At 46.6% G+C, this 25,321-nt stretch overlaps 1 protein-coding gene across 5 annotated transcripts in view; it reads left to right on the top strand.

Moving 5' to 3' along the window:
- The window catches only part of LOC138566707 (synaptosomal-associated protein 25-like), a 940,697-nt gene that overhangs the window by 107,423 nt on the left and 807,953 nt on the right, over positions 1-25,321 (top strand). Inside the window, exon 2 of one of the 5 annotated variants that reach the window (XM_069644299.1) lies at positions 4,311-4,440. The exons of the other annotated variants lie outside the window; for them this stretch is intronic. The gene's annotated coding sequence lies outside the window, so the exon portion shown is untranslated. The remainder of the gene's footprint in view (positions 1-4,310; positions 4,441-25,321) is intronic. 5 annotated transcript variants of the gene reach the window in all.

Raw genomic sequence — 25,321 nt, 5'->3', positions numbered from 1 at the left:
TGCAACTCATTGTATCTTGCTCAACCTATGCATCTAACCCACCGTTTGCTGATGCTCCAAAATACTGCAGCTACAATTGTCACTAAAACCCCTTTTAGAGCCCATATGTCTCAGGTTATCTGTATGCTTCACTGGTTTCCAATTGATAGGCGCAGTCAGTTTAAGTCCTTATGTCTGGTGCATTGCGCTTTCTATGGGAGTGTGGCGGAATACTTGCAATCAAAATGTTGCCCGTATGTCCTGGGTGGTAAACGCCATTCTATGGGGACTCATTATATTCAGTGTTCCTAGATTCAGACTGCGCTGCATGGGGTGGTCATGCCTTTTAGGTAGCAGCAGCTAAATTGTGCAACACCCTTCCTTTGACATTGTGGGCTACTGAGAATCACTCTGCTTTTCACAAATTGCTGAAATCCTCTCTTTTCTGAGAATTTGTTTTGCTCTGTTATGGTTAACCTCTTTCTGTTGGGATTTAGCATCAAGATGCCCGCCAGGTGGTTGTTTAGCACTTTACAAATCTGTAACATAACATAACAAAGAATGATTGACATGAAGAAAGAGGTTATAAAGGCAATGGGGTGAAAGGGGAAAGTTACTAAGAGTTTTCCACTCTGAGAGAGCCCAGACAACCCCGAAATCCACAAACTAGGGAAACAAAAAAGATGGGCGTACATGGGGATCAAAACAATGGGTGATATACTACCGTAAAACGAATTTGCATCATTTTAAGCATTATTGAGAGCCTTCAAGCCAACCCAGAGAAATCTATACACCTACACTAGACTAAAACACACCTTCCAGACCCAGTTTGACAGGGCGATATTAATCCCGGACCACAAACCCCTTGAAACCATCTGTTATCTGAACGATTAGAGGGGAGGGCTGTATCAATATTATATTAAGCGATTAATAGCTTACCTCCTCCCCGCTAACAAAACTGCAATCAAAATGGGAGACTGACCTGCGATCTATGGGTAAAGAGGAATGTATCGAAGCACAAGTGGACGTGAGAGAGGCGAACATGTCTCCCAAGATCAGACTAGTGCAATATAAAATCTTTCACAGAACATACTACGCCAGAAATAGGCTATGTAGGATGGGTAAAATCTCTGACTCACACTGTCCGAAATACGGAATGGAGGCAGGAGATTTTTGTCACCTTGTCTGAGAAAATGCCAGAGGATTCAGAAGTTCTGGGAGAAGGTCTTCATGACACTGTACAGATTACTGGATCACCCAATTTCAAAATGCCCCATACTAATACTTCTTCATGTGTGGGGAGATCTAGAAGGGTAAAGGGAGATATAAAATGGATCTCCACAGCATTAATTATAGCTAAGAGAGACCTGACGACTAAATGGGGAACAGGTGAACTCATGAAATTGTCCAGTTGGAAGGAGGCAATGGACCACTGCAGGTCAAATGAAGAGATAATGTATAGGAGCAGAGGCTGCAGGACCAAATACCAAAGAATAGGGGGAAATGGGATTTGGTCTCATGAGAGAAGATGACCTGTGATCAGTCCCTAAATGTAAAGGACTACCGCGACAAGCATATGTTTACTAAGTAACAGAGTTGCAAGGTCAATAGGGTTGATGGATGTTGCTGGGGAAGGGGAGAGGAGGGAGGATATGGGGAAACCCCATTGTTGGTGTAAGCTGTTACACTACATTAATTTGCAAAATTCAATACTGTTTTAGAAAGAAAAGGTAGGCAGCTTGCTGTTAGGGATGTAAAATCCGCAGTTCAACATAAGTATGTTATTTACATGTCAGATAGTCCGAATGGTAATGGAATAGCTTTAAAAAACGTATTCTTTTGTTTTTTGGTTATTGATATGTTAATCTAGATATGGAGCCTGCAACGTTTGGCTACAAAATGTTTTGGATTAAACTCCCATCAGCCCTAGTTATCAGAGTCAATGGAGAGGGATCATGGGAGTGCCAGTCCAAAACATCTAGAGAGCCACAGGTTACAGACACCCAATCTAGATCGATATTAAACAGCCAACTGAGATGTCTGGGTTATCCCCTTTTGGAAATGACATGTGCAGATAACAAAAATCTACCACACTGCGGGCCTACTTCTGCCACTCCCCTGCTGCCCTTCTCTGTTCAGATATGTGAGGGGAGAGGGCCTCACATATCAGAAAATCCAGCTTATTCGCTCCTTCGACCTGTCATTTGAGGACACTCATTTGAGCCCAGAAGCTCTTGGGAAATGGTCTTGAAAGGCCCACAGAGGAACTTCTATCCCTCAAGCCCATATGTGCCAAACGGCTGACCCTGATATCAGAAGCCAAGGCTACTTATTACACCATCACCGTTACAACAGCCTCTAACAGGAGAAAAGGCCTTTTTGCAACGGTCAAACACTGCTTGAACTCCACACCAGATCCTGCGGTATCAAAATCTAGGGAGAAATGTGAGGCTATTAATATGTTCTTTATGAAAAAGAACAATACCATTAGTCTCCAGATCCTCTGACCCCAGCCCCTTCGCCCTCTTTGAGCCATTCAACCCTGAACTGGCATACCTGCCACCACCCTTAAAAAAGTAACGGTCCTGCCCTTATTGCTCTTCTTAGGATAGGCAACTCGTCCTTCTGCAAGGGTATGTTCCCAGATGTCCAAAAAACAGTGCTTATAGACCCAGTCATGACAAAACCCACCGTAGACCCTGAGGACTTAGCATACTGGCAGCCAATCAGCAGCCTCCGGCATATCGGAAGAGTCATTGATATATGAGTTGCTAACTAACTACTTAGAAAAATCGAGCCACTTGGCCAGCACTATGATTACCAATGTGGGTTCTGCCCTAAATGCGGCAATGAAACAGCCACCATCACCACCACCACCACCATTGTTGATGGTGCCCTTGAGATCATTAACAAAGGGACCTGTGCCTGCTAGACCCTCCTGGACATCTCGGCTACTTTCAACACGATTGACCATCACACACTATTCACCCTCCTTGTACATAGGAAGGGCTTTCCTGGCACCATCCTAAAATGGTTCACATACTATCTATCTGGCACATATCAGGCTGTCCAGATGGGCTTCCTCATGTCCGTACTCCACCCCATCACACATGAGTAGTCCCTCTGGGCTCCATTTTGCCCCCCGGCCATCTTTAAACTCTATATTAGACTGAAAGTCTATATTGGACTGCTGATCTCACTCCTAGGCAATCTCAACATCGCAATACACCAGTAAGCATATAACACAGTTTTACCTAAAGGTCAATGACCTGCAAGATATTGCTTGCCTTCGTGCATGCCTTGTAACCATTCAAACGTAGATGACAAGTGCCTTCTTAAATCTAAACCCTGCCAAGACTGAATTCATACTCCTGAGCCACCCCTCCAAACAGTAACCCACTCAAAGGCAGCTGGATGAAATGTGCTTGGATGGATTCAACCCTCACCTCACCCACTTAGCAAAATACCTAGGATTCATTGCTTCATTGTGAAAAGCAATCTATCCGTTTATCAACACATTATGAAAAAGGCTCAAATGGCTAATTATCAGATCTGTCAACTTTGCAAGATCAAGGACTTTCTCCTGCCCATCAGTTCCAAATGGTGGGGCAGGCCTTAGTGATCTCGCCTATTGATGGGGGTAGCACTCTCCTCACAGAGCTCCTGGATGTGTGCCTGGGTCCCTCAAAACTGCCTACTATGCCACGGCTTGCCTCATCACCTGCCCTTGAAAACCAGCTCTAGAAAATCCCCACCTTGCACAAATTATAAAGACCCTGTGTCTGGGCTAGGGTTAGGTTCAAAACCATGTGCCTCATCTACAAGGTAACCACTGCTGGTATGCCGGCCTACCTGACTGCAAAATGAAAAACATTTGGTGGCATACAGTCATCTCTCAGTAAGACCAACACCAGACTGGAGAGTAGACTGGCTGGCAAGGAGAAAACTATGAAACAGTCCTTCTTATGCTATCCTCCAGTCCTCTAAAACTCCAACCTAGTGGTAATCCAAATGGCTCAAAATCTCCTTCAGTTTAGCAAAGAACCGAAGGCCTTGCTTTTTTAAAAACACGTTGGTGTAAACTAGATTCCAGCTATCATTTGCACACCCTATTCATATATTGTGCATTGATCATTATTATTAATGTTTACTTGATGACACATTTCATTCTCGCTACTAATGGTTTGCTATATGACCTGTACTGAGCTGTGTGATCCCATGCTAGGTTCATGCTATAAAAATATAAAATTAATAATAATAGTCACATGATTGTTCAACTAAATTTATACCTATGCGTAAACAGCAGAATTGTCTATTTGAATTCCTCCCAGAGTTAAACGATTAGATGAACAGAAACTGGTTAAACTCATCCCATCAAAAACTGAACTGATAGTGATTGGAAACCCTCCAGTTCTGCTCTGAACTGTCTCTTTTATCCACTGTCATAGCCCTCTGGCCAAGGTAAAGAACTTGTACGTGTGTATATCGATTTTAACCTGCCTCTATAACTACAGATTATTAATGCACTCAACCCGCTCTATTCCTTCCTTCTCCTCATTCCGCACATCCCTTAAATCTCTCCTTCTCCATTCCCCACCATGAAACCCCTCCCCCTTCTTGCTCCCCCTCCTTCCTTCATCTTTCCCCTTGATCATCTCCCTTCCCTCTCCCTCCATCCCACTCTCACCCCTTTTCCCCTTCCGTTTCCCTCCCCCTTCTCCTTCTCACCCCTCCCTCTCCCTCTCAGTTCTACTGCACTGCTCTCCCTCTTCCCTCCAGTTTAATTGCTCTTCTTACTGTTTTGTTGGACTGATTCATAATTGTAATTTGCTTCTACTGTTATAATGTTTTATGTATTAATTTGTTTAAATGTTCAGTGTTTTGGAGTAAAGCGCTATATAAACAAAATAAATACAAATACAAATACAGGCTTTTGTTTACTTTAATGGTTTAAAAGCACCTCTGCTTAAAAGCACCGCTTCCCATTGATTGATACCCACACCAAACCCAAGTAGTTATTGCATTGGTGTAGTCCACATCAGACTGTTCCAGCAGTTTGTATCTCCAGTCTTTTCAAACTACAGCTGCAAAAGCTTTGACGCCCACCCACCTTTGGATATCATGACTACAGTTCTGAGCATTCTGCTACCAGTAAGGAAGCGTATTATGTTTAAATACCTTTGTTGGGTTTGCTGCTCCCTTCCTTATCAGTAATTTAAGACAATATTTTTCCACCAGAAATCTTGGATCCACTTCACTCAGATTATTAGCTAAACCTGCATTTTGCTGCTACAGCAGTAATAGTGTTTGCAGCTTTTTGGTTCCTGTAGGTAACCTGTCAATCTCCCTTTCAGTTGACCTGTGACTTTAGGCTAACTATGTCATCTTCAGACGCAGATTTAAACCATGACATTTTACCCTTTGAATTTACTCTACACCTCTCTCACATTCTCTACCACAGCGTTCTTTGACCAGTGGCTCTTCATATGTTTTGGACTAAGACTCCTATTATCCCTCACCGTTGCCTGTGCTGTCGAGGCTGTTGGGAGCTGTAGTCCAATACATCTGGAGAGCCATGGGCAACTACTTTGGTGGAATCAATGTGCTCTGTAAATTGTAATTGTAAATTGTAATTGTTTATTTGTAAAGCGCTTGCACACAAGTGAAGTACTTCAAAGCGCTTCAAGGTGAGAAGGGAACAAGGGGATATCATCGTCATTCTTAGGCCTTGAAGATTCCAAATGATCCAAAAGCAATAACAAGCATACTAGGTCAGGGCATTTCTGCTAGAGTAAGTGCCAGACAAAGAATGGGGCGGGGGGGAGGCAGGAGAGGAGCATACAAGACAAAAGGTTGTTTGACAATGCGCCTCTAGGTGCAGGCACAGAAAAGCTGAAGATGAGAGAAAGCGGAAGACAGGACAGATAGCATGCTAGCCTAGTAAATTCAGGATTGTGCAAGTGAGCAAACAGAAGTGCGAGTGCGGGGGAGGGGGAAAAGTGCACCCGGTCCTGCAATGGCCAAGGTTAAGCACAGAGTGTGTGCCATTCTCGCGGAAACATATTCCAAGTGCAGTAATGCAGGCAGAGTGCAGAGGTCCGGAGGCAAGTGCAGGACTGGCGGGGGAGCCTGGGACCTGTGAGGCTCTGGAAGTAAACCAGTCAACCATTCAGCTGACTGAACAGGTTGGGGATGAGAACGAGGAGGGAAGCAGGAGAGAAGGGAAAGGAAGTTAGCTGGGCAGAGGGAGAGAGAAAGAGGAGGAGAAGAGGAATGCCTTGAGGAGTTTCCGGTACTTAAGGAGGTCAACCTCAAGATGGAGAGAGGCAAGTATGCTGTTCCAGAGGGAGGCACCTGCAGAGGATAAGGATCTACCCCCAAATCTCTGTTTGAAAAAGCGCCTCACCCGCAGTGAGTTGGAGGAGGTCGAGCGGAGAGCTCTGGAATGAGAGTACTTGCGAAGAGAGCGTTGTAGATAGTGGGGGCCCCGGCCCCAGAAAGCCTTGTGGACTATGCAGAGGGACTTTAACTTGATCCCTGCAGCCATGGGGAGCCAATGGAGGTATTTCAGCACCAGAGAGATACAGTCCCTGGGCTTCAGGCCAAGGATAAGACTTGCTGTTCTGTTCTGGATAAATTGAAGAGGTTGAAGTGTAGAGGTGGGAAGATTGAGAAAGAGACAGTTGCATTAGTCCAGTCTGGAGAGAACCAGGGTTCTGGAAACAGTGAGCCTCTGGGGGAAGGTGTGAAAAGGTAAAATACCTCTGAGGAGGTACAGTTGGTAGTGGGACATTTTGGACATGTCCGAGATGTGAGAAGAGAAGGCGAGAAAATAGTTGAAAATGACCCCCAGGTTTTTTGCCTCACTAGTGAGTGAGGGTGCAGGACCAAGGGTGGTTGGCCAGAGTGAGAGGGGAAAACGGGAGCAGGAGTCCCTATGAGGATGATCTCTGTCTTAATGGCATTAAGGCAGAGATCATTAGCAGCACACCAGGACTGAATTGCGGACAGACAGCCAGGGATGAGCGAAGAGGAGGAAAAGGACGAGGGTTGCCTGAAAGAGAGCTGTGTGTCATCCGCATAACACTGAAAGTTGGAGGTGAAGGCAGAGATCATGTGGGCCAGGGGGGCCATCTAGACATTGAAAAACCAGGGGGTAATAAAACATTTGGTACTCTAATATTAACTATTTTAGGAAATACTTTTGCCAAAAGTTTAACTGTTTCCATAACCTACTTTTGCCAAAAGTTTAACATTAACATTTAAAAGTGAGAGAGATCGATAATTCTCACATAGCGATACATTTTTACCTGGTTTAGGAATGACCGTAATTAACGCTGTGATAACACATAGATTCAGCAACCGCCCCAGTGTGTATAATTTCCATATGTAGTTCTACAAGAAAAGGAGCCAGGGCGTGACCAAAGTTCTTCTAGAATTCCATTGGGAACCCATCAGGCCCAGGGCACTTGCCACTTGCTGAATTTCTAATCAAAATTTCGTTTTCCTGAGCTATAATCTCTGCATCAAGATCTAATTTATCTTGTTCTCCTAAACTTGGCATTTCTACCAAGCAAAGATAGTTATTAACCTCCTCTTCAGACACAAGTCCATCGTCTCTATATAGAGAAGCATAATATTGTCTGAACTCTTCATAAAGCTGTTCATTTTTCCTCAAAATATCGCGCCCCTCATCAACAACAAAGAGCACTTGCCTATTATTCTCTTTATGTTTTAAAGAATTCACCAACAATGCACCTGATCACTCACCCCGTTCCCAGAATGCTTGTCTTGAATTCAATAAATATGTCTCTGCCTTAAGGTGAAGTTCAGAGTCTAAAGCATCTTTAGCATGGAACAAGACCAACATATTTTCTTCACTAAGAATATCACAGTAATGTCTCGTAGCTGTCTTGTACGCATCTTCCAACTTAACTATAGCCTTTTCTCTTTCTCGCTTCTTATATGAAGACAAACTGATTATTTTACCTCTGATTGTGGCTTTTAAAGCATCCCAAACTACTTTCAATCTGTCAACCGAATTCAGATTATCGGTCAGGAACATAGAGATTTCTCTCTCAATTTGGCTGAAAATGTCTGGATCACTGAGTAACTGTGTATTAATTCGCCACTGTTTCTTAGATTTCAAACCACCCACAGATGCATCTAATGCCAACTTAATAGGGGCATGGTCTGATATCACAACATCCCCGATATCAACTATGCAAACATCTCCACAGAGTTTCTTACTAATCAGAAAAAAGTAAATACCTGAAGCTGTCCCGTGAGGGGCCGAGTGGAAAGTGTAACATTTACTCCCACTGTTAAAATAGCGCCAAATTTCATACACATCCCACTTGTTTAACAATCTCAAAAGACTTCTCTTGGCCTTGGCTTCAGCATATGAGCTAGTCTCGTTGGATTTGTCTAACCTTGCATCTAGAGTGGTATTAAAGTCTCCTCCAGTAATCACTACCGTACTGCCCAGCTTACCAGGATTTCATCTATTTGTTCATAGAAGGCCGCTTGGTCTACATTGGGTACGTAGATATTCAAGAGCGTCAGGAATACATTTTCTATATATAATTTAAGTCCAACAAATCGCCCATCAGGATCAACACACACCCCTTCGATCTTATATCTCAAATAATTCCTAAACAGGATAGAGACACCATGAGAATGACTGGCAAAATAGATTTACATATAACTTATTCTAGATATAACCTACCTGATCTTCCATCAAATGAGTCTCATGTAGGAATACTATGCTTGGTCTTTTTTTAATTTAGAAACGTCAGGATCTCTCTCCTCTTGACCAGATTGTTTACCCCTTTAACCTTCCAACTTACGAAACTCAAGCATTTGGCCATTGTTCCCAACACATCAAAATATTCATATAGACTAAGTTGCACCCAAAAATATTTCTAAACAATTGCATGTATATAATGGCATAAGTATTTTAACGTAAAAAGTGCTGCAGAATACTCCCTTCCCCTGACCTTCCTTTGCTCTGTTCTCAGACTCTCTTGGTTTCTATTGTCACAGTTCATGACATCAGGGGGAATGATTCCCTTTCCCTGGCGTTTCTCAGACTTCTTATTACAATGTACAATTGCCGAAGGAATGCCTCCATTACCCTGGCCCTTCTCAGGCTTCTTGTTACAGTTTGCAACCGTAGGGAGAATGTCTCCCTTCCCCTGGCCTTTCTCAGGCTTCTTTTCTAGTTCGCTACGCCAGGGGGAATGGCTCCCTTCCCCTGGTCTTTTCTTAGGCTCCACAGTATACTTCGCAATTCACAGGACCAGAGGGAATCTCTCCCTTCATCTGCCCTTTGTTTTTTATCTCTCAGAGCCTTGGGATATTTTCCTTCTCCCAAACATTACCAATTTGGTTTACTCACCTGCAAAGTATGGTTAGCACTGAATGAATATTCCTCTTCATGCTATGAGGGTTTTCCTTATATGATACAGGTCACACAAACCAAAGGGAATCTCCACTTTCTTCTGGCTACCCTTTTTCCCTCACAAGCTTGGAGTATGTTCCCTTCTCCAAGTTCAACCAACTTGGTTTACTCTCCTGCTAAGTATGGTTGGCTTCTCTGAGTCGCTTTTTGCTGGGATGACCTCTCATCCTGTATCTTTCGCTCTCCAAGATTTGGTTTGCCCCACTGGGATAAGGAAGATCTCTCCACTGGGATAAGGAAGATCTCTTCTGCCCTTGTTTGACCACAGCCCTCAGGGTTCCTCAGTGCCTTCCCGGGCACCCTCTACATACATTTATGCTTGACCCGCAGGGTCTTTGGTTTCCTCTGGCATCTGTGGCTCGCCTCCGCTTCCCTTTGGCTCTTGCGTTCGATTCTCGTGCTGCTGAGGCTTCACCATGCTGGTCTCTCCCTGAACGTTGGGGGCTTTCTCTGAGCAACTAGACCGCTCACTGTAGTTGTTTCCTTCTTTGATCTTCAGGGCTCCGCATTTCTCCCTTGTCTCAGTATTGCTATTGTGTTTCTCCACTGGGTCACACAGATTTTTCTTCGTCCCAGTCCTTGAGTCTGTCAGATGGGTAGGCCCTATTCTTCCTCGTCTCAGTACTGTGTATGATAGGAGGCTGTGTGGGAGGTGTGATGGCATATGGAATATCACATTTTGGTTGGATGCTCGTCCCTGTCCCTAGAAGGGAAGTGTCGCCCCATGCGATCCCCTCACTGAGTACCACCCCCCGGGGCACTATCAGGTTGAGGCCTCACCTGCCTGGCATCATGGGAATGGGCTCCCCCTCAGGGAGAAGTGACGACATCCAAGGATTTGTTACAGTATCTCATATGCCCCTTGGGGTTTAGAGGTGTAACAGTGTCATTAATACCTATTGCTAGGCTCACACCGGTTTACCGAATTTGTGACAGGTAGTGAGACTCAGCCTTCTTTTGTAATTTGGGGAATGTTGTCTGCGCACACAGTGAAGACTGCAATATGCGCAGGGTCGCTTCTCTGATGCACCTAGGCTGTGAGGCAAATGTGCACAAAGCACAGCTACCGGACAACCAGCCAACGTGGTGAGTGGCACACTAAGCACACTGAACATGCAAAACTGGTGGTGACTGGCAGTTGTGCTCCGAGGCTCCCTTGTCTCAGTATTACTATTGCATTTCTCCACTGGGTCACACAGATTCTTGTTTGTCCCAGTCCTTGAGTCTGTCAGATGGGTAGTCCCTATTCTTCCTCGTCTCAGTACTTTTCAGGAAGGAGGTTTGATTTCCTATCATACACACATACATGGAAGTGTTGGGTGTTGAAGTGACCTGTGTATGATAGGAGGCTGAGTGGGAGTGTGTGATGAAGTATGGGAATATTGCATTTTGGTTGGACGGTCGTCCCTGTCCCTACAGGATGAGTGTCACCCCATTATATCCTCCCAGTGAGGACCACCCCCAGGGGCGCTATCGGGTAGCAGCCTCACCTCCCTGACCTCATGGGAATGGGCTCCCCCCCTGTGAGAAGTGACGACATCCCAGGATTCGTCACAGTATCTCATATGCCCCTTCGGGTCTAGAGGTGTAACGGTAAACCAATATACCGGTAGAAATACTGTGACCAATTTCATTTATCATTAGTAACCGTTGCTTGGCTCACACCGGTTTACCGAATTGGGGGCAGGCAGTGAGTCTCGGCCTTCTTTTGTAATTTGGGACACGTGCTCTGCTCACACAGTAAAGACTGTCATGCGCGCAGTATCGCTTCTCTGTTGCACCTAGCCTGGGAGGCAAATGTGCACGAGCACAGCTACCAGACAAACACCCAACGCGGTGAGTGGGAAGCTGAACAGGCATACCTGGTAGTGACTGCAGTTGTGCTCCGAGGCTCCAGCAAAGATCAAATTCAGAGGTCTGTGCCACACCTACACTGGCAGGTATCTTGGGAAAAGCATAGTAAGGTATGTCTTACCTAAAGTTGGAAGAATAATAAATACACGGTCACTCACAGGACCCGTTTCACTGGAGCTTTCCACGGGCAGCTTCCAAAGTGCCCCGGTCCACCTCCTAACGACGCTGTGTTGTGGCACTGAAGAAAAAAGTGCTCTCGTTCATTTTTAAGCATCCTGTCCTGAAATAAACCACCAGGCTTACTTGCTGCAACCTTCTTCAGCTCCTGCAATCCCTCGTGAAGGCCCAGAATGCTTGCAAGTAAGTGCAAATTGGAAAACGAGCACTTACAAATCAAATCACTACCCAGCTTGTTTTCATCCAGGCCCTCACAAGGAGTGAACAGAGGCTGGAGATGAGTACTGTTTTATTTCAAGGAAAGGATACTCAAAATAAAACGAGCATTTCTGGTTCGTTTACACAAAAAGCCCATTCAAATTAAGTGGCAGAAAGCGGAGATGGACAGAGAAGCCAGGCCTGTTGCTTAGCAGTCGTCTCTCCAGACTAGACAAATGTAACTTTTTCACATCTCAAGCACATGCTACTAGGTAATAAAGCTTGCAATTGTAGGTACTCAAAACTTTGGGAGAGCTCAAGTGGCACGTTTGAGGGCCCCGGGCTTAGCTGCTTGGGTTGTGCTGGTTGGGCAAAGGCAGTGACTGACTGCAGCTGAGGTCTGGTAGTGAATGTTTTTTTGAGTTTGACGCTGAAACGTGTTTGTCTATTCCTCTGTGCACCCTTTCCCTCGTTATGTGCCTTTTTTTATTTCCAAAGTGCACTTGCTGCTAGTACAGCCAGCCAAAGAGACTGTATTCATGGGAGTAATAGGTGCAACTGCATCCTTAACCCTTTAGCAACAGGGGCAAGAAACTCACTTTGCCCCCATGCAGATGTGTACACTTTACACATTTTTGCTGTTCATCGAAAGTGAACTGCACAATGTCAAGTTTGCTGCAGATAAAATACTATTTGCTTTAACATCATATATACATAAGTTGCAAGTATGCAGTGATTTTAGAAAGTATCGGGGATACACAGCCCCAAACTGCAACTGTAGCTTAATAGGTTGAGTAACTGTTGCTGAGTTGTTATATTTATTGCTGCTTGTAGATTCTTGGGATTACTTTGCCCAAAGCCTATGGAAAATGTTCTATTAAATGCAGCATTTCACTCTGGGTAGGTGTTACTAAAACAGGACAAACTGGCATCAGTCGGGCCAGGTTCCCTCGATTAGCGAATCGCTTGGTTCCTGACCTCATGGTGAATATTCAAAGTTGGCACTGTGGCAGCCAGTTAACAAGCTGCCATTTTGTATGGAGTGCTGTAAATCAAAGCGACAGCTGGTGAATGTACCCATTGCTTGTGTGTGTTGGATCGCAGCATATCTTGAAAGCGTTGCTAATTAGATTGCATTGTAAATCACACACTGTGATGTTGTCACGTGTAGGCTTGGACAGAGAGTTAAGGATTTTAAATAGCGTTTGGTACAGTTCAAAGCGTGGTCAATCTGCGTTGCATAATAATCATGCTTAGATTACATTACTGGATGTTTATATTCAGAGCGTTCTAGTTTATATGTTATAATACTGTCCTGGTTTGGATTGTTCCTCCAATTCCTCTCTGTTCTCCTAAAGGATGACTTAGTGTACCAAGGTTGGCTGAGAACCCTATCCCTTTGGTTCTATCGGAATGTGACAATTTGGTTTGATTGGGACAACACAATCAATAATGTTTGATATGGACTGGTTATAAGAAGTGGCAATATAATCAAGTGTCTGAGAAATATCTGGTAAAATACTGGGCAGTGAGACAATGTTGGTTTCTGTAATATATTGAAGCTGTTCCTTGCTTGCGTATCAGAGGAAGGGTAAACACAGGTACATTAAAGATGATGGCAGAGTGGTCCAAACATATCAGAGATATCTTGAAACCCATATTTTTATTTACCCATTCAATAATTTGTGCTCACATCTCAAGCGATGTCAGCCTCCCAATTTGTTGAGTTACCCCCACACAGGACTAGGGACTGATGAAGTAAAGTATTTTAAGGGCGTAGAAGACAGAGACTGACATGGTTGTTGGCATACAAGTTTATTGTCAGAGAACATAAAGAGAAAACCTATATCTCACATTAAGAGAACAGAATGGCTGCAGGCTGTGACAAAGGACCGATAAAGCACCTAGTAATTATAATTAGAAGAAAGTCACCGCTGGGGGGCTTCAAGTTTTATTGTAAAGTGTGACAACGTGATCAAGAAGTCTTTCAGTCGTGTTTTAAAGGGTCCCATTGGTAAGTTTTTTCTCCTTAAAAAACATGATTATAAAAATATACCTGTGGAAAACACAGCATGCTACACATGCAAAACACACTGCTCAGGTTGCAGGGCCGTCTCACGGGGAGTGACAGAGCAAATGGTTCTCCACCCGAGTCATTTTAGTAAACAAATGATATGCCCCTCGTGGTTTTTTTTTGTAGGGGGCGTCTGTTTCTGAATATGCACACACGATTTATAATGTTGGAAGCATATGCACTAAGTACACGGGCAAAGAGGGCAATTAGCCCCTTTAGCAATGGGGGCAGAAACCTCACTTTGCCCCTGTAGAGATGTTTAACCATTTCAGTTTCGGGGAATGCAGCCTAATTGATCTGTGTGCACTTGGTGTGCATTGTCAATGTTGTTGGAGATATGCGGTTAGCTTTAAAGTCATACATATGAACTGCATGTAATGCAGTTATTTTGTACAGTATCAGTGTACAGTAAGTTCTTTGCATTTTGAGGGGCAAGTGCAAACCAGAAATCTGTAAATGTAGCACAACATGTTAAGTAACTGTTACTGATATGTTACATGTTCAGTTCTGCTTGTAGATTCTTGGCCACGCCCAGATCCCCTTTCCAAAAAATGTGCTATCAAATGCACCGTTTCCATCTGGGTAGGGATCATGCTCCCTTGATTGGCTTGGTTACTTTCAGGGGGAATTTCTGGCCCTGTAATGAAAATGAACAGTTGGCACCTGTGGTTGGGAATTCTCACTTCAATGGCCCCCATCGAGATGATCAGAGACCGATTGCCAGCAGGAAATCTCGAATTCGGAGATTTCTTACAAGTGCCTGAATTACATGCTGACTTGCCAAAGACACTTGCCCTGACACAGAGAGAGTACTTTCTTTTGTTGCAGTTGGAGTGCAGGGCAGGCCTGGTTTCTCTTTACCCTAGTGATGCCAGTCGGGGGGCTGTGGGGGAGTGGGTGCTTCGTAGTTCATTATGCACAGTTAAATGAAGCCATTAGTGTGCCTTAATAGGTCCGCCAGCCCTTGCACAATATGTCTGGGATAGTCTTTTTGATATCATCATTTTTGTAGCTTTATGCTGCGTGGTGGATCCAGCCTAATAGGGTTTAAGAGCCCTGTGGTGAAATGTATTACGAAAAGAGCTCTTAGTACTTTACTGACGCACACATTTGAGAGCAAATAAAAATCATGACTTTTCCTAGCAAAATATTTGTCAGTGGTTATGTACGTGTGTGTTATACCGCGATAAACAAGGTATATCATTATTGTATAAGAAGGTTATCATACCGTTAAAAAAAAAATACTGTGACACCAATGGGGTCATGGATACCCCAACCAAACCAGCACCAACTAGTCCTGCTATGGAAGGGTCTGGGTCAATTTCAGCCCAAGACAGAAATGATACTATTTTGCTACCGGTGACAAATCAAGGGATTCAGTCACTTTCCCCAACGGAGGAGCCCCTTCGTGTGAGGCTAGGGAGGTGAGCCAGCTACACAACATTCCACCTAAGGTCGGCGGCAAGCAGGACCTCACAGGGAGAGACTCCCCTCTTGGGGACAAGGACACTCTTTCCAATAGGGAACTCCCTTTTTATTGTCCTCAAATACCCAATCCATTTCTAGAAAATTACAGACCGCTTTCTTCTAGGACTGATCCATAGCCCCAGCCTTGGCATGTTGAGGGAGAAGCACACCGATAACAGACCCAACAGTCCTGTCAAACTGATGCGTGACGTGGTGGCCAAAAGGGAAAGGAACAGAAGAACCCTTAAGGCGCTGATATCACGTTGAGACACCAAGGGGGGTGTGCAGAGAGAATGAGAGAAAGCGGAGAAGCCATCCTGAACATTAGCGAGGGCGGAACAAGGAAGAATGCTGAACCGGGGAGCGTGGCTAGAGGGCCATGGAGTAGGACGTGTCTCCGAACTGCTCCTGACGATCTGACATGATCCTGCATGATAATAAGCTAAAAATGGCATGATCGTGCTCAGAAATACACTGTTGGATGTGTAAAGGCGTGGGGCAAGTTCGAGGGAGAGCTGAGTCCTTGATGACTACAGGAAGATTGGCAAGATCAACTGAAAGTTTGTGGCTGCGGAGCGGCACCTTATACAAAATGGCCGGCTTGCTAGAACAAAGGAGGCTGAGGCAGGCCCAGTAAACCCACGGTGGACGAAGGCTGGAAGTGAGAGCGCAGCGTTTGGAATAAGAGACAAATGGCAACTGGGGCTGAGAAAACTGCACCGGGAATATAGAAACAGCGAGATACATCGTTACGCTGCATGCCTGGCCTCCACAAGGCCCAGCCGCGAGACAATGGTAGAAGAGGGCACGAGCCGCCCACACGAACGTGGCGAATAGCTGAGGAGCTTGCCCGACTACCCAATGCGGGGGGGCCTGTGGGGGCTCGGAAGGAGAAGTGGACCACAGCACAGTTCACGCGCTGCTCACGACGCGCGTGAGCCGCAACAGACTACCCTCGAGAGCGAGAGGTGTTACCCCCAGCAAGTGGAATGGGAAAAGGCGCAAGAGCCATATAGGCCAGTCAGGGCCAAAGCACGCTGCAACCACACAGAAGGAGGAACGGGGAAGCAGGACCTGCACGCTACAGAAAAGAGAAACCCCGGTTGATAGGCAGGTCTGCACAATATCGGTGAGAGGGGGCAAGACCAAGAGCAAGCAGCCCACTATGGACGTTTTTGCCAAGTCGCAACAGACTCCCACCACCCCGGCACAGGGTGCGACAGCCGCGACTGCAGAAGCATCCCGACAAAAGAGGATCACCTGATACTAGCAGCCATTACAGAGCTGAAAGCCTCATGGGGAACATCGATGGCAGACCTAAGAACTGCTCTGGAAACCAAAATAGATGCGGTTGGGCTAGAGGTCAACCTGCTGCGACAAGATGTGAGAGCGCTGGCGGAAAGGACAAGCGGCCTAGAGAGTGCGGTGAAAACCAATACGGAAACCAGCACAAGCAATGCAAAGGAGGTCCACATACTGAAGCAACAGGTCGCCAACCTGGAGAACCGAGTGGAGGAGGCTGAAGGGAGAGCGAGACGTGACGACATACGGGTTGTCGGCCTGCCGGAGGGAGAGGAAGGCCAATACCCCACGGACTACGTGGAGAATTTGATCCTACAAGAAATAGGAGCCGACAAACGTTCACAAGGATTTGCTGTTGAACGGGCGCACAGGGCCCTGACGAGGAAACCATGATCCGGACCCCCCCCCTGCAATAATAGCAAAGATCTTGAACTACAAAGATAGAGCGAAGATCTTGGAGTACTTTCGTAAAGGTGGAACAATCGAAAGGGCATCTGCAACCATCACAGCATATCCTGACTACACCATGTTGGTGCAGAGACAGCGTTTTAGCTATGTGGCGATCAAGAGGAGACTGCGTACAGCTGGAATAAAGTACATGCTTCTGTATCCCGCAAAGCTCAAAATCCTGCACAAAAGTAGGGCGTATTTCTTTGACACCCCAGAGGACGCAACGGCATGGCTGGATATGCAGGGTTGTCTGGAACAAGACGAGAAGCAAGATCGCGAGGATCATGATAAGTGATGGGGACACATTATGTATGATGCAAGGATGGAGGGGGGCCCCCGAAAAAAGACTGAAGCACAGATAACAGGGGTGGGGCGAGGACAGATAACATTGAAAATTGTAAAAAGGGACATTTGGACTTGTTTGACTAGAATATAAAATGCGAATGTAACTTGGGTAGCACTAAGCGCATCTAATTGGAATCAAATGGGAGCGGCAAAATGGAGATGACTTACCCCCGGGAGTTAGAGTAATAGGACCGCCACTAGGGCGACTTCACCCTGCTGAGCCGTGAGTAAAGGCTATTGCCAGAAAAAGGCTAGATGCGGCGGTGCATGAGATCCAGGGATGGAGCTGGGCAACAGTTGGGAAGGGGGTTGGGGTGGGAGGAAATGGAGAGGAATGAGTTGGGGCAGGGAAGGGAGGCGGGAGGGAGGGAGGTTGGGAAGTTTGAAGTGTTTTTTGTTTGGGGAAGTTTATGTTGGGAAACAAGCCTACACAGAATGGAAATATATCTGGTCATGGACTGCACTTGTGGTGGAAGGAGCGGCATCCTAATATGCCATGGGGGAGCTTAAAATAATTACTTGGAACGTCAGAGGGCTCAATAGTTATCTAAAGAGGAATAAAGTCATGCTGTATCTACGCAGACACAAAGTAGACATAGCCCTGCTGCAGGAGACTCACCTTACGCAGGACAAGATGGAGATGATCTGGAAGAAATGGAGGGGGACTGTAGTGGGTGCATGATATTCGGCCTATGCCAGGGGGGTGATCATCTGGGTGGCGCTGCATGTCCCGTTCCAATTGTTACAGTCCACAGTTGAGGTAGATGGGAGGATGGTCATAATGATAGGGCTGGTGGAAAACAGGGAGATAAGCATCATAAATATGTACGCCCCGAACCAGAACACAGCGGCATATTTTAGAGCCTTATGTAACAAACTCAGTACGTGCCTGGGAGGGGCGTTGATCTGGGGAGGAGATTTTAATTGCGTATTAAACCCTGGGGTAGATAGATCAGATGGTAAAATGGATAGACCCACCGCAGCCGCTAGAGCACTGCAGACCCTGCTGGAGGATTTTGGGTTTGAGGACGTATGGAGGTCACATCACCCCCAGGAGAGGCAATATTCGCACTATTCAGCTGCACAAAACCTACATACTAGGCTGGACTATATTTTTGCTACACAGGAGTTAATGACTGAGATAATGCAGACGGAATATAAAGCGAGGGTCCTCTCAAACCACTCGCCACTAATCCTGGGGTGGCAATATCGACCCCCGAGAGCAAAGATCGCGACATGGCGCCTCAGAGCAGAGGCGCTGAAAGACACCATCTTTAGAGAGGACATGAGGGAGGAAATAATAAACTACTTTATTATGCTTTGGGAGGCCTTTAAAGTGGTAATGAGGGGGGTAGCTATAGCTAAGTCCAAAGGGCTACAAGGGGGGATCCTGGCTGAACTGCAAGATATGGAGAGGGAGCTAGAAAGAGCGTTAAGTGAGGTTGGTAATACCAAGGAAGATAATGAAGTAATACTTAGGCTGCAGCAGAAATGTGCGGGCCACTTGGAGAGACTGTGCAATCTTAACTATAAGAAGTATATAGAGAGACAGCATGCGGGGGGGATAAACCAGGGAAGGTCTTGGCATGGCTATACAAGAATGAGACGCCCCGGCCCACAATTAGAACAGTAACTAGGGAGGATGGGAGCATAGCATACACCCAGGAGGGAGTAAACCAGGAATTTGCAGAGTATTACAGACTCTTGTATGGAGATGATGAGGAAAGTGATCATAAAGAAATAGTAGAAACACTGGAGGACATAGGTCTGCCGCAGATCAGCGTTGAAGAGCGGGAGGAGCTGGACGCTCCGATTACCTTAGAGGAATTGGAAGCGGTAGTAAGACAGTTGCCCACCAGCAAGACTCCGGGGACTGATGGACTCCCAAGTGAATTTTATAAAACATATAAGGATGAGGTGCTTCCCCCGCTTTTAGAAATGCTGAACGAAGCATATGAAGTGAGAAGGCTGCCTGAGTCCCTCAGAGAAGCGATAATTATACAGCTACTCAAACCTAATAAGCCTGGTCACAACTGCGGCTCCTACAGACCCCTATCAATGCTCAATCAAGACTGTAAAATATTGACAGCTGTCTTGGCAAACAGAATGAGGAGGGTAATTGCTAAACCAGACTGGCTATGTCCCAAATAGGAACATATCCAACAATCTTCGGCGACTCCACCGAGTCGTTGAACACACAAATGAGGACAAAGGTGAACTGGCAATTGTATCGCTAGACGCAATAAAGGCCTTTGATTCAGTCAAATGGCCGTGGCTGATGGCTGCCCTGGCTAGCTATGGGATAGGGCCCAGGTACCTACAGTGGGCTAAAATGTTATATAGCGGGCCGTTGTCCAGAGTTAAAACAGGAGCGCGCACCCAAGCAAGTCCCCTCAAGTCCTGCTTTGCCACGGGAGATTGCTGTTCTGCTGCTACTCTTGGACGCGTTATTTGGAACGTTTTAAAAAGGATTGCCTGCCTGCCTTGAACTGCATATACCAGAAGGCTTGGCTGCATCTAGGGGAGGGACTATAAAACCTGCTGTGCGTGCGCACCCAAGCAAGTCCCCTCAAGTCCCGTTTTGCCGCGGGAGATTGCTGTTCTGTTGCTACTCTTGGACGCGTTATTTGGAAGGTTTTAAAAAGGATTGCCTGCCTGCCTTGAACTGCATATACCAGAAGGTGAACTTACTTCCCAAGCATATTGACTTTATACTAGCACCCAACAGTGCTTTAAGGACTTCCTTAATCTTTTTGTGGTGCGGCTAGGAGACTAGTAATTTTTTCTTTTTACTTCTTTACATTTCTGTTATTTTTCTTTTTAAGTTTTGTTTTTTATTTTTTAATGTTTGGGAACTTCTCGAGTAGTACTTATATAAGGCTATTTCGATTGTTTGTGTTGTTTTTAAATATTATTTAATTAGGTTGTGTTAATTTATAACACTGCCTTAGTATTTTTGTGATTTGCACTAGCTTTTTAACTGAATTTCATCATGAGTTTAGTTCCGTATACTTTGAAATCTAATATGTCGAAATCAATAACAAACACAAGCTCTCCTATCAGTGTTTGTTTCACTAAAACGAAAAGTAACTTTAAAAAGGTGTCTTCAACCACAACAATTACATTGACGTCACGAGCTAAATCACGACCAAACACTCCAACTGTGAGTAAAGATATTAGGCAATTCTGCCCTACTCTGAAAAATACTCTGCTTCATGTTACTATTTCGACTCCCCAGAAAAATCAACATGAATCAAGCATGCTTCCCCACTCAGAGCGACATCATACATCTAATCCTATAACAAAGAACCATGACGAAATTCAAACGCCGTTGAAACCAACGTCTCAAGTTCTCCTATACACCCAGAGGGGTGAGGGCAGGAGCCCCCCCAGCCCCACAGCCCAGCAGAGGATCCACAGCAGGACCCAGGTACGGAGCGTGCCACTGTGCAGGGCCTGCCTGACCCTGTCCTGAAGAAGTGCCTGACTCGCCCATGCCGGGCGCATCGCGGCACGATATCGAGGCTGAACCTCGATTTGATTCGAAAGAACCGCTGGCAGGCGGAATCGCCGGCGGCCAATCCTAAGGCCATACAAAGGCCTGTTCTGCGCCAAGGTTCCCCCACTTCTCCTATACACCCAGAGGGGTGAGGGCAGGAGCCCCCCCAGCCCCACAGCCCAGCAGAGGATCCACAGCAGGACCCAGGTACGGAGCGTGCCACTGTGCAGGGCCTGCCTGACCCTGTCCTGAAGAAGTGCCTGACTCGCCCATGCCGGGCGCATCGCGGCACGATATCGAGGCTGAACCTCGATTTGATTCGAAAGAACCGCCGGCAGGCGGAATCGCCGGCGGCCAATCCTAAGGCCATACAAAGGCCTGTTCTGCGCCCAGGTTCCCCCACTTCTCCTATACACCCAGAGGGGTGAGGGCAGGAGCCCCCCCAGCCCCACAGCCCAGCAGAGGATCCACAGCAGGACCCAGGTACGGAGCGTGCCACTGTGCAGGGCCTGCCTGACCCTGTCCTGAAGAAGTGCCTGACTCGCCCATGCCGGGCGCATCGCGGCACGATATCGAGGCTGAACCTCGATTTGATTCGAAAGAACCGCCGGCAGGCGGAATCGCCGGCGGCCAATCCTAAGGCCATACAAAGGCCTGTTCTGCGCCCAGGTTCCCCCACTTCTCCTATACACCCAGAGGGGTGAGGGCAGGAGCCCCCCCAGCCCCACAGCCCAGCAGAGGATCCACAGCAGGACCCAGGTACGGAGCGTGCCACTGTGCAGGGCCTGCCTGACCCTGTCCTGAAGAAGTGCCTGACTCGCCCATGCCGGGCGCATCGCGGCACGATATTGAGGCTGAACCTCGATTTGATTCGAAAGAACCGCCGGCAGGCGGAATCGCCGGCGGCCAATCCTAAGGCCATACAAAGGCCTGTTCTGCGCCCAGGTTCCCCCACTTCTCCTATACACCCAGAGGGGTGAGGGCAGGAGCCCCCCCAGCCCCACAGCCCAGCAGAGGATCCACAGCAGGACCCAGGTACGGAGCGTGCCACTGTGCAGGGCCTGCCTGACCCTGTCCTGAAGAAGTGCCTGACTCGCCCATGCCGGGCGCATCGCGGCACGATATCGAGGCTGAACCTCGATTTGATTCGAAAGAACCGCCGGCAGGCGGAATCGCCGGCGGCCAATCCTAAGGCCATACAAAGGCCTGTTCTGCGCCTGTTACGCGCAGGGCAGCGCGGAGTGGCCATCAACTCGGCTCAACTTACACCCTACCCTCCACCAGAACCCTCTCGCATAAGGAGAACGTACTGTAAGTTCCTGCAAGTACCGGGACATTACTGCATGCATGTACTTTTAGCCACCTCTACTGAGATGGTCTATGGTCACTACTACCAGTCACACACCCTTTGGTCGTATTTAGACCACACTACTGTGTTGTGCCTTATGGTCGTATTTAGACCACACTACTGTGTTGTGCCTTATGGTCGTATCTAGACCACACTTCTGTGTTGTGCCTCATGGTCGTACCTAGACCACACTACTGTGTTGTGCCTTATGGTCGCACAGTGACCACACTACTGTGTTGTGCCCTATGGTCGCATAGTGACCTCACGACTGTGTTGTGCCTTATGGTCGTATTTAGACCACACTATTGTGTTGTGCCTTATGGTCGTATCTAGACCACACTACTGTGTTGTGCCTTATGGTCGTATCTAGACCACACTACTGTGTTGTGCCTTATGGTCGTATTTAGACTACACTACTGTGTTGTGCCTTATGGTCGCATAGTGACCACACTATTGTGTTGTGCCTTATGGTCGCACAGTGACCACACTACTGTGTTGTGCCCTATGGTCGCATAGTGACCTCACTACTGTGTTGTGCCTTATGGTCGTATTTAGACCACACTATTGTGTTGTGCCTTATGGTCGTATCTAGACCACACTACTGTGTTGTGCCTTATGGTCGTATTTAGACTACACTATTGTGTTGTGCCTTATGGTCGTATTTAGACTACACCACTGTGTTGTGCCTTATGGTCGTATTTAGACCACACTACTGTGTTGTGCCTTATGGTCGTATTTAGACTACACTACTGTGTCGTGCCTTATGGTCGCATAGTGACCACACTACTGTGTCGTGCCTTATGGTCATATTTAGACCACACTACTGTGCTGTGCCTATGGTCGTATTTAGACCACACTATTGAAACAAGGTGGGTGCCTATTTCATACCTGTTACACGCCAGTGCCTGCCGACGGCCAGACCCCCGGCATCACAACCCTATCAACTACCTTTATCTAGGGGCTACATAGACCATCCCAACCACGGTCACCTTAACCAGGTATTACTCAGCTATTCCATAACATTCTCGACCCCACCATTTAGCATGTATCTACTCACCTCCATCTTGCTTGCCTACGTCATGACCAGCCTCAATACCACATTTCCGACCAAGATGGCTCCACACCTACCCAACATGCCAGCCCTACCCAGGCGTAACAACCAAGTACCTTACTCAGATTTAAACGCCTCTCAGACACTATCTTCCAGTCACCCTCGCACCACCACAGAAAGGAACTTAGGACTTAGAGCCAGACTAGCCAAAATCCATGAACCACTTGCCCGCTCACTGTCCACTACACATAACTCTAGATCGCTGCCACCGCGACCTATTACCTCCACACAACCCAGTAACCCACTACAAACCCTTCAGAACTCCCGCAACCAGGGTACCCCTAAACTTACACAAGACAAGCGCCATACTACTACCTCAAAAAATATAGCTACCATCTCTAAAAACAAAGCTAGCCCCAATATCAAGGGAGCCTTGATCAATGCCAGGTCGCTAGTAGCTCATGCTACAGAAATTGCAGACCTAATACTCACCGAAAACCTTGACTTCCTCGCCATCACTGAGACCTGGCTACACCCAGCAGCAGGCCCTATGCTTATGTTGGCAGTCCCAGATAACTATTCTATCCTGAGACAAGACCGCCCTAACTCTAGAGGAGGTGGTGTCGCCTTTATCCACAAGTGCAGTCTTACCATGAGACTAACCACCTCGACCGACGCCCTCTCTTGCGAATCACTAGCAGTCAAAATACCACTCACTAACTCCCAAACTCTTAACATCTACCTGATCTACCGTCCGCCAGGCCCCATCGGCACCTTCGATGAAGACCTTAACTCCATCCTATCCAGCAACCTCAAAAGCTCCACTCAAGCCCTCACCTTAGGAGACTTTAACTTGGGCTACAATGACTTAGAAGACCATTCCGCTAGTACCATAGCTAATACTCTTACTGAATTAGGCTTTGTGCAAAGATGTATGACACCTACGCACACGAAAGGTAGAACACTTGACTGGGTGGCCGACCATAACTGCCTAGTGAACATCACTAATATCTCACCCCAAGCCTGGACCGACCACCATTTGGTATCATTCATGCTCTCCACCGACAGACCCCCACCCCCGCCCACCATCAAGGCCCCACCCACTCTCACTAGAAACAAGAAGAACATGACAGCAGAAAGACTTATCCCTGACCTCCTCCCCATTCTCAACTCACTTCCTGATAACCTGGACCCTGAGTCCTTAGTTGAAGAATATAACAAGATTATGGCCACCTCACTGGACCGCATCACCCCCCTTAAACTGAGATCCAGTAAACCGAAAACGCACCTCAACAAATGGTACTCACCATTCCTCAAAAAACTAAGACAGCAAAAAAGAAACTGCGAGGCCATCTGGAAAAAATCCCCTTCAGTCTCTAATAAACTAAAACTCTCCAAACTAGCCGCACTCTACAAAAAAGAAATCTACCTGGCCAAACGAGCCTCCTTTGACTCTCGTATATCCCAAGCGAAATCTAACATGAAAGAACTTTTCTCCATCCTCAAAGAAATAGAAACCCCCATAGCACCCCTTGACACGTGCACCAAAGATAAAAACTGGTGCTCAGAAATTCAAAGTGCCCTAGCCAACAAGATTGCGACTCTTCAAAGTAAAATCACTAGCAAAAGAGCATCCCTGAATGACACCCTCAACACAATAATTCCGGACAAACCCACACCCACTGACCTAGCCCGCTTCCAATTCACCAAAGTCAACATACTGGAAGTCGAAAAAATTATCCTGTCCTTGAAACCGTCTAACTGCCAGGGAGATCTATGCCCTGCACAGCTCATTAAAGATGCTGCCCGCGACCTCTCCCCTTTCATTACAAAATTGATCAATGCCTCCTTTGCCACTGGCTCCATCCCTACTAACCTAAAACAATCCTGGGTACTACCTCTACTGAAAAAACCTACACTCGACCCAGCCACACCCACAAACTACCGACCCATAACTACTGTTCCCTTTCTACTAAAAATTCTGGACAAGGTTGCCTATGTACAAATACAGAAGCACTTGGAAGAACACAACCTCTTAGGCTCTAGACAATCTGGATTCCGTCCCCAACACGGGACTGAAACCGCCCTTATTGACTTGAAAGCGCAGATCGATT

This window comes from Ambystoma mexicanum, chromosome 2p (genome assembly GCF_040938575.1).
Source record: "Ambystoma mexicanum isolate Mex_15411 chromosome 2p, UKY_AmexF1_1, whole genome shotgun sequence".
Taxonomy (NCBI): Eukaryota; Metazoa; Chordata; class Amphibia; order Caudata; family Ambystomatidae; genus Ambystoma; species Ambystoma mexicanum.
The sequence above is the reverse complement of the archived record's forward strand: the minus strand, read 5'-3'. Positions and strand labels throughout refer to the sequence as shown.